This window comes from Penaeus japonicus, unplaced genomic scaffold, assembly GCF_977035675.1.
Source record: "Penaeus japonicus unplaced genomic scaffold, GWHDUDI00000001_assembly GWHDUDI00000042, whole genome shotgun sequence".
Taxonomy (NCBI): Eukaryota; Metazoa; Arthropoda; class Malacostraca; order Decapoda; family Penaeidae; genus Penaeus; species Penaeus japonicus.
In genome coordinates this window covers 14,232,659-14,245,158 of record NW_028234444.1, presented here as the reverse complement: position 1 = coordinate 14,245,158, position 12,500 = coordinate 14,232,659, and the positions used below count along the sequence as shown (strand labels likewise).

Here is a 12,500-nt window from a genome sequence, read left to right as displayed (position 1 = left end):
ACACGCGCCATACATGCACGCGCGCGCACAGACTTACACTATGGAATTTAGAACTTGGAGTGGGCGGGGTAAGGGAGGAGGTGGAAGACTGGGGGGAGGGGGGGAAAGACAGTTCCCAGATCCCAACTTTCTCTTTCCTTCACGAGCGTTGTCAGGCTTGGGTGGCAGAGGTTGTCAGGTCTGGATATCAGGTGTTGTTAGAAACTTTGTATAGCTGGTGTTGTTAGCAGGTGTTGTTAGAGGTTGTCAGGCTTTGATAGCAGGTGTTGTCAAAGGTTGTCAGACTTAGATAGGAGGTGTTAGAAGTTGCCAGGCTTTGATAGCAGGTGTTGTCAAAGGTTGTCAGACTTTAGATAGGAGGTGTTGTCAGTGGTTACCAGGCTCAGGTGATAGCTTAACAGATGTTGTCAGGCTTAGTGACAGGTATTGTCAAGTTCGAGTGACGTGTTGGCAAAGGTTGTCAGGTTTAAGTTAAATATGAGTGACATGTTGTAAATAGTTATAAGGCTTACGTAACAGTTGTTGTCAGGATAAATAGGTGTTGTCAGAGGCTAGTCTCTAGACTCAAGTATCAAGTAAAATGGTGGAAGATTATTAGTACCAAGTGTTGTTAGTGATAGACATGACCATCAGATGTTGATACACCACAATGCCAAGTCCTACCATTGTTGCAAACCTTGATTTAAATGGTGTCAAATGGTTGGCAGTGTTGGCATCAGTGCAATCCCAAGGTGTTGACAGGATTTGAGATCAGGTGTCTGGTGGGAAACTTCGTCCTGTTGTTGTTTTTTGTTACTGGTATACTTATCCGCGTTTTCACCTCTCACATTCGCCTTGGCTTTTCGCCGTGTTCCCTTTTCCCTCTTTCGTCATTTTAATCTTTATTTCTTTATTTCTTTCTGTTTCTTATTCTCTCTCTATCTCTCTATCTATCTATCTATCTATCTATCTATATATATATATATATATATATATATATATGTCTATCTATCTATTTATCTATCTATCTCTATCTATCTATCTTTCTTTCTATCTTTCTATTTATCTTTCGCTCTAGCTATTTGCCTCTCTATATATATCTATCTATCTACCTATCTATCTATCTATCTATCTTTCTATCTAGTTTTCTGGCTCTGTATCTATCTATCTGCCTATCTATCTCTATCTATATATCCATCTATCTATCTTTCTTTCTATCTAGTTTACTGGCTCTGTATCGATCTATCTATCTATCTATCTATTTCTGTGGCTACCTCTTTTTTTGTATATGGAAAAGGTCATGTAACAAATATTGTAAATAGAGAGTTTCTATTACCTGTCCATCCAGATATCAACATTACTCCTTATTTTAATCGTATGTATAATGAACAAATCACATGCATAAATTTGTATCCTGGAAATTCGTTTGTTTGTTTGTGAGTCATGCCACTGACATCATATTCATTATTTGTGTGGTGTGTCCAGTCTGACGCATTCAGACTTTGTTTTGTTTTTGACGTGATTGTTTCAAGTGCGATACTTCCGGTTCGCTCTTGTTGCAATGCCTCTTCCTCCCCCCTCTCTCTCTCAGCCCTTCCATGCCCCTTCCACCCTCCCTTCCTCTTCCTTTTCCACCTGTTGTGTTCTGTGATGTAAACAATGTAGACAGTTCCACCTGTTACTTTGTTGTTTGTGTTTGTGTGTGTGTAAGAATTTTTTTTTCTGTCACTGTTATTGGTTTGGTTATTTATGTTTTTCTTCGTTTGTATATTTATCTTTTTCTTCGTTTATTGAAGGGCCCTTTCTTTCTCTCTCTCTCTCTTTCTCTCTCTCTCTCTCTCTCTCTCTCTCTTTCTCTTTCTCTTTCTCTTTCCCCCTCTCCCTCTCCCTCTCCCTCTCTCTCTCTCCCTCTCCCTCTCCCTCTCCCTCTCCCTCTCCCTCTCCCTCTCCCTCTCCCTCTCCCTCTCCTTCTCCCCTCCCCTTCCCTCTTCCCCCTTCCCCCTCCTCCCTTCCACCCCCCTTCCCTTCAGTCAACGATTAGCTTGTGCATGGGAAGGATTTAGGTCACGTGATTCTTTTCTTTTTTCCATGTTTGATTGACGTCTGGTGCAATGACCTCCCTGGCCGGTCTCATTCCGGGTGTCTAGGTGTCCCCCTCTTGTTGTTTTTATTGTTGTTGTTGTTTTTGGTTGTGGTTTTGTTGTTGTTGTTGATGTTTCCTTGTTAACCGGTGGGGCTTGTGTTTTCTCTTTGTGTGTCTGTGTTTCTTCCTTTCTTCACTACTTTCCTCTTTCACTCACTCACTCACTCACTCACTCTCCCTCCCGTCCTCACCACCTACCCACCTACCTACCCCCAAAAAAAAACACCCACCAGCCCACCCTCCCTCCCTTCCTCCCTCCCTCCCTCCCTCCTTCCCTCCCTCCCTCCCTCCCTCCCAACCCACCCACCCTCCCCCCTCCCTCCCTTCCTCCTTCCCTCCTTCCCTCCCTCTCTCCCACCCCTCCACCCCCGTTCCCCCCCTCCTCCCCCTCCCTCCCTCCACCCCCGTCCCCCCCTCCTCCCCCTCCCACACGCAAAATTTCAAAATTAATGCACTCAAACGCCTTAACTAGAATGACGTTACGATAATTTTTAGTTCCATGATCTCATGTGTAAATATTATGGCAGTGATTCATACGGTGTATAAAGCGATACGTGTTGTGATATTGTAAGACCTTTGACCGTACGTAAGATATGACTGATTCTCTCTCTCTTTCTCTGTCTGTCTCTCTCGCTCTCGTCTCTGTCTCTCTATCTCTTTATCTTTTTTTTCGCTTTCTATTTTTTTTTTTTTTTATCTTTCCCCCTCTTTCCCTCTTATCTCTCTCTCTCTCTCTCTCTCTCTCTCTCTCTCTCTCTCTCTCTCTCTCTCTCTCTCTCTCTCAAGTACTTACGCATTTTTAGATTTCCTTCTTTTTTACATAAATTCATTTCATTTTTTTCCTCTTCATCTTTATCTTATTTTCTTCCTGGTTCTCTTCTTCCATGTTATGGCCTCGTGTTTATTTTCTGTTACTCTCTTCTCCCTCATTCCGTGGCGCCAGCGAGGCATCGACGCCAACGGATCGATAGGATGTTTACCTCCCCCCCCCTCTACGCCCTACGCCCACTTCCTCCTCCTCCTTCTCCTCCTACCTATTTTATTCATCTTCCTCCACTTTCTCCTCCTCCTCCTGTTTCAACTTCTTGTCCGCCATCTCTTCCTTCTTCTTCTTCTTCCTCTTCTTCTTCTTCTTCTTCTTCTTCTTCTTCTTCTCCTCCTCCTCCTCCTCCTCCTCCTCCTCCTCCTCCTCCTCCTCCACCTCCACCTCATTTTCCTCCTCCACCTCATTTTCCTCCTCCTCCTCCACCACCACCTCATTTTCCTCCTCCTCCTCCACCACCACCTCAATTTCCTCCTCCTCCTCAACCTCATTTTCCTCCCCCTACCCTTCCTTCCCTCCCTCTTATCAGGTTTATTAATTTCTTCATTGGTTATCAGTCGTGCTTGTTTGTGGTTTGTTTATAGTGGGAAGGAGGGGAGGGGGAGAGGAAGAGGGAGGGGGAGGGGGAGGGAGAGGGGGATGGGGAGGGGGAGGGGGAGGGGGAGGGAGCGGGGGAGGGGGATGGGGATGGGGATGGGGATGGGGATGGGGATGGGGATTGGGATGGGGATAGGGATAGGGATAGGGATAGGGATAGAGATAGAGATAAATAGATAGATAGATAGATAGAGAGAGAGAGAGAGAGAGAGAGAGAGAGAGACCGACCGAGAGAAGTGTACCCAGCGAGTGCTTAACTTTCCTTAACGTTTCCTGTCCATCAAGTTCTTTAGGCAGACGAATGAGGTGGAATTGGTAGGAGAGAGAGAGAGAGAGAGAGAGAGAGAGAGAGAGAGAGAGAGAGAGAGAGAGAGAGAGAGAGAGAGAGAGAGAGAGAGAGAGAGAGAGAGAATATATTGTTTATCCACTGCATTTCATAAATATTGATGCAATGTTCTCTTAATTTATTCTCTCCATCTTTCCCTCTTCGGTCTCTATCTTTTTCTCCTGCATTCACTCTCTCTCTCTCTCTCTCTCTCTCTCTCTCTCTCTCTCTCTCTCGTCCTCCCCCCTCCCTCCGTACCCCCCCCCCCTCTCACACCCACTATCAGCTTTTTCGCCACCTGGGTCATGCAATCATTCATGCCCTGAATTCCATGACTAGAGGGGTCATTACTCATACTCCCCCCTCCTTCTCTCTCTCTACCTATCCATCTTATTTTCTTTTTTCTCTTTCTCTTACTTTATGTGCTCGTACATGTGTGAAAGAGAGAGAGAGAGAGAGAGAGAGAGAGAGAGAGAGAGAGAGAGAGAGAGAGAGAGAGAGAGAGAGAGAGAGAGAGAAGGGAGAACAAAGAGAGAGAGAGAGAAATAGCGAGAACAAGACAAAATAAGACAAGAGAGAGAGAGAGAGAGAGAGAGAGAGAGAGAGAGAGAGAGAGAGAGAGAGAGAGAGAGAGAGAGAGAGAGAGAGAGAGAGAGAGAGAGAGAGAGAGAAAGCAGAAAGAGAGAGAGAGAGAGAGAGAGAATAAGAGAGAAAGCAGAAAGAGAGACAGAAATAGGCAGACAAACATGAATGTATAAATGTATTTGTATATGCATATGCCTATGTGCATGTGCATGTGCGTATACGGGTGTGCATCTGTAACCATCCATAAACCACGGTCTATAGGGTCGGCCGCCCACGTATCCTCTAACCACCATTTTGTGACGTCATCCAGAGGAATTGTTGTGAGAGTCATCCTGTCGCTTAGCGTATAAGCTTAATTTACCGTATATATATATATATATATATATATATATATATATATATATATACATATATACATATATATATACATATATACATACATATATATACATATATATGTACATATATATATATATGTATATATATATGTATATGTATATCTATATATATATGTATATATATGTATATATATTTACATATATATATGTACATATATACACATATATTATATTTATATATATGTATAAAGAGAGAGAGAGAGAGAGAGAGAGAGAGAGAGAGAGAGAGAGAGAGAGAGAGAGAGAGAGAAAGGGACCCTGCAGTAAAACACCTACGCATTTCCTTCGAGCGGTGACAACAAAATGGCCTTCAGAGTAACGTCAAATTAAGAAGGTTTATGAAGCGTTGTGAGAGCTCGACCGAAACGGTGGTTGGTGGCGACCGCGGGCACCCAGGCTGAGGCCGGGATTATCATCTTTTTTTTCTCTCTCAATTGATTCCATTTGCACCCTTGCAGATGGTCACCGGTGGAGGAAAAAAGTGCATGTTCGTTAGTAGTGGCGTGGCTGGGCGTGAAGATCTTTGCTCTCAGTGTTATTTTGATTTTTTAGAAAGTTTCGTCCACGTTTATATTTTGGAAGAAAATGGAATGGTCTCGCACTCTCTTGGCCGATGACGTCACGTATTCCCGCGCACTGCGATTCATATTCTTTATTTTTCTTTCTTTTAATAATAAACCAAAGAAATGTGATGATTGTGTTGTCTGGTTTCTGAAGAACAAATTACTTTATGAATATATGCTTATTTCTTTGTTTTATGAGCATGTTTATATATATATATATATATATATATATATATATATATATATATATATATATATGTTTATATATGTATTTATGTGTATATGTATATATATGTACATATATATTTATCTATATAAATAAATATATATATATTCACACATTTTTTTCTTTCATGAATATAAACACACTTGCCCCCCTTAGTTACATATGTATACATATTTCGTTTCACGAGAATACTTCAATATTTTCCTTCTTTCTTTCTCTTTATTTTTATCTTCGAACAAATGACTAAATATTTTTTGCCGGTGTTAGCAGCATCTTTGACTCAGTTCTATATTTAAGAATGAATTCATCCAGAGCAATTGCAATGCTGGCTGACTTAACGGAATTTTCAACTTGCAAAACAACTTGAACTGCAGATTTAGAAGCGGAGCATTGCAACTGATGCAGATGCTTTTGATCATTCCTTTCATTCTCTCTTCTCTCTCATTATTGCAAAGGAAACATTCACACACACACATAAACACACACAAACAAACAAACACACACACAAACACACACACACACACTCACACACACAAACACACACACACAAACACACACACACTCACACACACAAATACACACACACACACACACAAACAAACACATACAAACAAACAAACACAACAAACACAAAATATAAAAAAAGAAATCAAATTAATTCCTCCAAGGCCTATAAGAACATCCATAAGCCTAAAGTTGCTAAAGCGTGACTGATTAAACTCTAAACACTACTTCGTATTTCCTGGTTTTGAAAATTATCATTGTTTGGTCATTTGTTTGTTTGATTACCTGTCTGCCCGATGAAATTGTGTGTGTTTTTTGTTTATATATATGTATGTCTGTCTGTGTTCTGTGTGTATGTGTGGTTGATTGTTTTATTTTTTGCGCATTCAGTGAATATCTATATTTTTTCGCATTCATTGAATATCTGTATTTTGTAAATTTTGTGGTTTCGTTCGTTTATCGTAATTCATGTTTATTAATAGCACTTATACTCATTTCAATACTATCGTACTCTTGATATTTACATCATTATATATATTTCAATTAAAAGAGTAAATAAACTAACAGAATAATACGAAATAATATTTAAAAAATGGCTTTGTAAAGATGTATTACTTAGTGATGACTCAGCAATTTTTAGGTCACGGTCGGGGAATCATAAGAAAATATCATTTTTTCTTTTAAGATCTTGTCATGTCGTTTTAACAAGGATTAATTAAGTAATTATAATGTTTTTTTATTCATTGCTGTTATTAGTTAACTTTGGTTCATCTTTTATCATAATTTATTATTATTATTTGTATGATTTTAAAAAATCCTTGCTAATTCTGCTCTTAATTCCTTGTTCTTATACTTTTCTGAAAGCTACTGTGATTTTGTATATTTATAACAACAGTTGTTCATTTTTAGATGTATATTTTTTTTCTGATATATGTCACAATTCGTTGTTTTTCATCCCTTCCTCTTCCTCATTTTCCTTCTCTTTCTCTTCTATTTCTACCATCTCCCCTTCTCTTCCCTCAACCTTCTTCTCCTTTGTCCCCTTACCGTTATTATCCCTCCCTGTCTCCCCTTCCCTCCCCTTTTCTTTAATCTTTCCCCTTCTTTCTCTATCTCCCCTCCACTTTCCTTCCTTCCTTTAACCCTTTTATCTACCCCCCCCCTCTTCCCTCTACCACTTTTCCTCCTCCGGTCTCTCCTTCTTTTCTACCCCCCCCCTCTTCTCTATCGCTCTCTCCCCTCCCCTTCTATCCTATCTACACTTCCGCTTCCACCATGAAGGTTGTTTAGGCTTATTTATTCCTGCGTATGAAATGATGGGAAATTATTTCGTTCAGCCTAATTATTCAGGTTAATAATGATGATGTAAACAGGGTTGCCTTTTTTTCCAAGTAATTTTTCTTGTTGTAGGTCTCTCTCTCTCTCTCTCTCTCTCTCTCTCTCTCTCTCTCTCTCTCTCTCTCTCTCTCTCTCTCTCTCTCTCTCTCTCTCTCTCTCTCTCTCTCTCTCCCTCTCTCTTTCTCTCTCTCTCTCTCTCTCTCTCCCCTCTCTCTCCTCTCTCTCTCTCTCTCTCTCACTCTCTCTCTCTCTCTCTCTCTCTCTCCTCTCTCTCTCTCTCTCCTCTCTCTCTCTCTCCTCTCTCTCTCTCCTCTCTCTCTCTCTCTCTCTCTCTCTCTCTCTCTCTCTCTCTCTCTCTCTCTCTCTCTCTCTCTCTCTCTCTCTCTCTCTCTCTCTCTCTCTCTCTCTCTCTCTCTCTCTCTCTCTCTCTCGCCTATTCGCATTCTATTTTTGTATATCCTCCGTCATAGCCATTTATATCTGTCCTTGAATAAACGCAAAGTCATTCGCGTTTGTGATCCAGGATGCGTGAATGTGTGGATGTGCGTGTGTCTTTGGCCAATTGTGCGTGGGTGCTTGTTTGTGTGTGTGTGTGGTGGGGGGCGTTTGTGTGTGTGTGCGTGTGTGTGTGTGTGTGTGTGTGTGTGTGTGTGTGTGTGTGTGTGTGTGCGTGTGAGTGTGCGTGCGTGCGATGTGTGGATGTGTGTGTATCTTTGGCCAATTGTGCGTGGGCGCTTGTTTGTTTGTTTGTGTGTGTGTGTGTATGTGCGTGCGTGCGTGGGATGTGTGGATAGACTTATGGAGGGGAGCCTCCCTACTTAACTTTTCTTTCCCTGATTTTGCCTAAAAAAGACACTTTATCTCTCCCAGAAATTATTTTTATAGAAAAAAATCATGAAAATTGGTACCAAAGTGTCCCTGCACTTTGGGAATTATGGCGTTTGGTAGCAACGGCTCTGTGTCATACGTACGTATGTAAGTGTGTATTCTTGTGTGTATACTTCTACATATGTAAGCGTGTACATCCTCACTTCAGCATTCTTAGAAAAGTGAAAGTGGACCTAAAGTAATGATGCTAACCTCCAAAGGGAAGGACTGCGTGAGGTTAAGGGTGGGAGGGGGAAAGAGGGCGTGGGAGGGGAGGGGAGGGAGGAGGAGGGCGTGGAAGGGGAGGGAAGGAGGGCGTGGGCGGGGAGGGAAGGGAGGAGGGCGTGGGCGGGGAGGAGAGGGTAGAAAGAGAGGTTTATGAAGCGGCGAGGGTCTTACTAACACAGGGTCGCATTGTGGTGTCTTTTTTTTTTTTTTTTTTTTTGAATCGGTGAAAGTGCCTCTGAAGTCAAGTTCAGAAATACTTAATTATATATTGAAGAAGGAGAATGAGAAGAATATGAAAATGTCAATAAATAGAAGTACAGAGAATAAGAGAAGAAGTAGTTAGACTCATTACCAATCATCATTCTTCATCAACTCAAGTATGCGACCCGGAAATAGTAATTATTGTCTATGGCGCACTTGGTGGAAAGTTGAGTTTGTCTCTTTGTATTTGCTTGTTTATTTGTTTGTGTGCAATTTGTATTTTGTTACCGTTAATGTTTTTTTTCTACTTTTTTTTGTGTGTGTGTGAATGCAAAGGTTATATAATCGTTGTTGTGTTTATTATTATTATTGATATTTTTTGTGCTATTGTTTTTTTTCAGTTTTTGTTGTTATTATTACTGACTTTTAATAGCCTTGCTAATTACACACATTTAGATGATTAGGGTCTTGTTTAACTGATTACGGCTTTTAATGATCACATGCTTATTGGCAATTAAGGTATTTGTCGATGTGGTAGACTGTCTCTCTCTCTTTATTCTTCTTCTCTCCTCTTATCTTTGTCTTTTCCTCCACCTCCTCCTCTTTCTCCCTCCTCCTCCTCCTCCCCCCTCCTCTACTTCTTCCTCCTCCCCCCTCCACCCCCTGCTCTTCTTCTTCCTCCTCCCCCTTCTACTCCACCTCCTCCCCCCTCCACCCCCTGCTCCTCTTCTTCTTCTTCCTCCTCCCTCCCCCCTCCATCCCCCTGCTCCTCTTCTTCTTTTTCCTCCTCCTCCTCCCCTCCTCCCTCTCCCTCCTCCTCCTCCTCCTCCCCCTTTCCCCCTTCTACTCCTCCTCCTCCTTCCTCCTCCCTCCTCCTCCTCCGACAGTGCCGTCACGTCTATAAATACGAACCTGGCCTTGTTTAAGAAGAGATTTTGAGCTCTAAGGCGCCAAGCCATTTTATTGCGCGGCTTTTGACTCCCTCGGTCGACCGCGAATTGGGGGGGAGGGGGGAGGGGGTTATAGAAGGGGGGGAGAGGGGGAGGGAATTTGTTAAAAAAGAATGTGATTGTTGCGTTTTTTTTATGCGTTTTTGTGGTTGTTTGTATTGTTTTGTGTGTATGTATGAGAGAGACAGACAGACAGACAGACACAGGCGCAGGTAGATAGATAGAATGTGAGAGAGACAGAGTAGGGAGGATGAAGAGAGACAGAGTGAGTGAGAGAGAGATAGACAGACAGACAGACAGAGACAGAGCAAGAGGTAAGCGAAAGAAAAAGAAAGAGAGAAAGAGAAAGAAAGCAAGAGAACGAAATAGAAGAGTGCGAGAGAAAGAGAGACAAGAGAGCGCGTGGTGGAAAGCGTAGGCAGGTAACAAGGGAGGCGTTGTCCGCGTCTCCGTCTGGGCCCTGACCTTGCACACCGCCTACGCACGTACGCACACAACACGCACATGTGTACATGATAATACATACATGCTCCTACACACACAACACGCACATGTGTACATGATAATACATACATGCTCCTACACACATATGCACACAACACGCACATGTGTACATGATAATACATACATGCTCCTACGCACATATGCACACAACATGCACATGTGTACATAATACATACATGCTCCTTTCGCACATACGCACACAACACGCACATGTGTACATAATAATACATACATGCTCCTTTCGCACATACGCACACACCACGCACCTGTGTACAGAATAATACATACATGCTCCTACGCAAATACGCACACACCACGCACATGTGTACAGAATAATACATACATGTTCCTACGCACACACGCACACAACACGCACATGTGTACATAATAATACATACATGCTCCTACGCACATACGCACACAACACGCACATGTGTACATAATAATACATACATGCTCCTATGCACATACGCACACAACACGCACATGTGTACATAACAATACACGCATGCTCGTACGCATGCAAGGGAAGTGGTGAATAAAAGTAGACAAGTGAAATAAAGTCAATAGATAATAAAGAGGAGGACAATTATGATAAAACGAGAACGCGGAGAGGGGGTATCCTACACCCCCCCCACTTACCCCCTTCAGCACACACACACACACACACACACACACACACACACACACACACACACACACACACACACACACACACACGCACACACACGCACACATACACACGCACACGCACACGCACACACACACACGCACGCACGCGCACACGCACACGGCAACAACAACAACAACTTCTCCTGCCAAAGGGTTTTTTATTTAGGCCTAACCGAAACCGGAAGGATTTGTGTTTACAGCCTGAGAAGGAGGAGAAGAGGAGGAGGAGGGAAGGGGAGGGGAGAAGAGGGGGAGGAGGAGGAGGAGAAGGGGAGGGGGAGAAGAGGAGGAGGAGGGGAGGGGAGAAGAGGGGGAGGAGGGGGGGGGAGGGGAGAAGAGGAGGAGGGAGAGGAGGAGGAGAAGGGGAGGGGAGAAGAGGGGGAGGAGGAGGAGAAGGAGGGGAGGGGGAGAAGAGGAGGAGGAGGGAAGGGGAGGGGAGAAGAGGAGGAGAAGGAAGAGGGGAGGAAAGAAAAAGAGGAGGAGGGGAAAGGAGGAAAGAAAAGGAGGAGGAGAGGAATGGAGGAAAGAAGAGGAGGAGTAAGGGGTGGGGAGAAAAGGAGGAAGAGGATAGTGGGGGTGAGGAGGAGAAGGAGGAGGAGGGGAGGAGAGGAAGAGGAGGAGGAGGAGCTGGTGACAGATTGGAAGGAGGAAGAAGAAGAAGAGTAATAAATGATTAGAATCGGGGAAGGAGGAGAAAGAGTAAGAAAGAGAGAGAAAGAGATTTCAAGAATGGGTTAGGGACAGGATGTAAACGCATGTATGGAGTAAAATAAATTTTGAGACAAAAAAGGAGAGAGAAATTACCTAAATTATATAATCACTGTCTTGTTAAGGGGAAACGGAGGAGAGAGAGAGAGAGAGAGAGAGAGAGAGAGAGAGAGAGAGAGAGAGAGAGAGAGAGAGAGAGAGAGAGAGAGAAAATAAGAGAGAGAGAGAGAGAAAGAGAGTGAGGGGGGGGGGGGAGACACTAGAAAAGTGATGTAAGTAAATATGTAATTTGTCCATTTATTATCATTGTTGTTATTTAATTGATTGATATGTATGTATGAATGTACACACACGTATGTATGTATGAATATATGTATGAATGTACACACACACACATCTTTGCTTGTATGCTTTGTGTGTGTGTGAGTGTGTGTGTGTGTGTGTGTGTGTGTGTGTGTGTGTGTGTGTGTGTGTGTGTGTGTGTGTCTATGTGTCTATGTCTATGTGCGCATACCTGTGCGTCCATGTGTAAAGGGTGAGCGTAGCATGTGACGTCATCCCCCAGTCGTTCGCTTCTCGACCGCAAACACAATTTCGCCACTCGGTCGGTCGGTTACACAACGGAAACTGGCTCCTGCGGTTCCCCTTTCCCTCCCCTTTTTGCCTCGGCCTCTTTTCTCTCTCTCTCTCTCTCTCTCTCTCTCTCTCTCTCTCTCTCTCTCTCTCTCTCTCTCTCTCTCTCTCTCTCTCTCTCTCTCTCTCTCTCTCTCTCTCTCTCTCTCTCTCTCTCTCTCTCTCACACACACACACACACACACACACACACGTAGACATGCATTGTTCTGTTTATCTGCGTTCTTTCTTTCTCTCTCTCTGTCTCTCTTCTTCT

At 43.1% G+C, this 12,500-nt stretch overlaps 1 protein-coding gene across 1 annotated transcript in view; it reads left to right on the top strand.

Moving 5' to 3' along the window:
* The window catches only part of LOC122249321 (uncharacterized), a 21,950-nt gene that overhangs the window by 676 nt on the left and 8,774 nt on the right, over window positions 1-12,500 (top strand). The window lies entirely within an intron of this gene.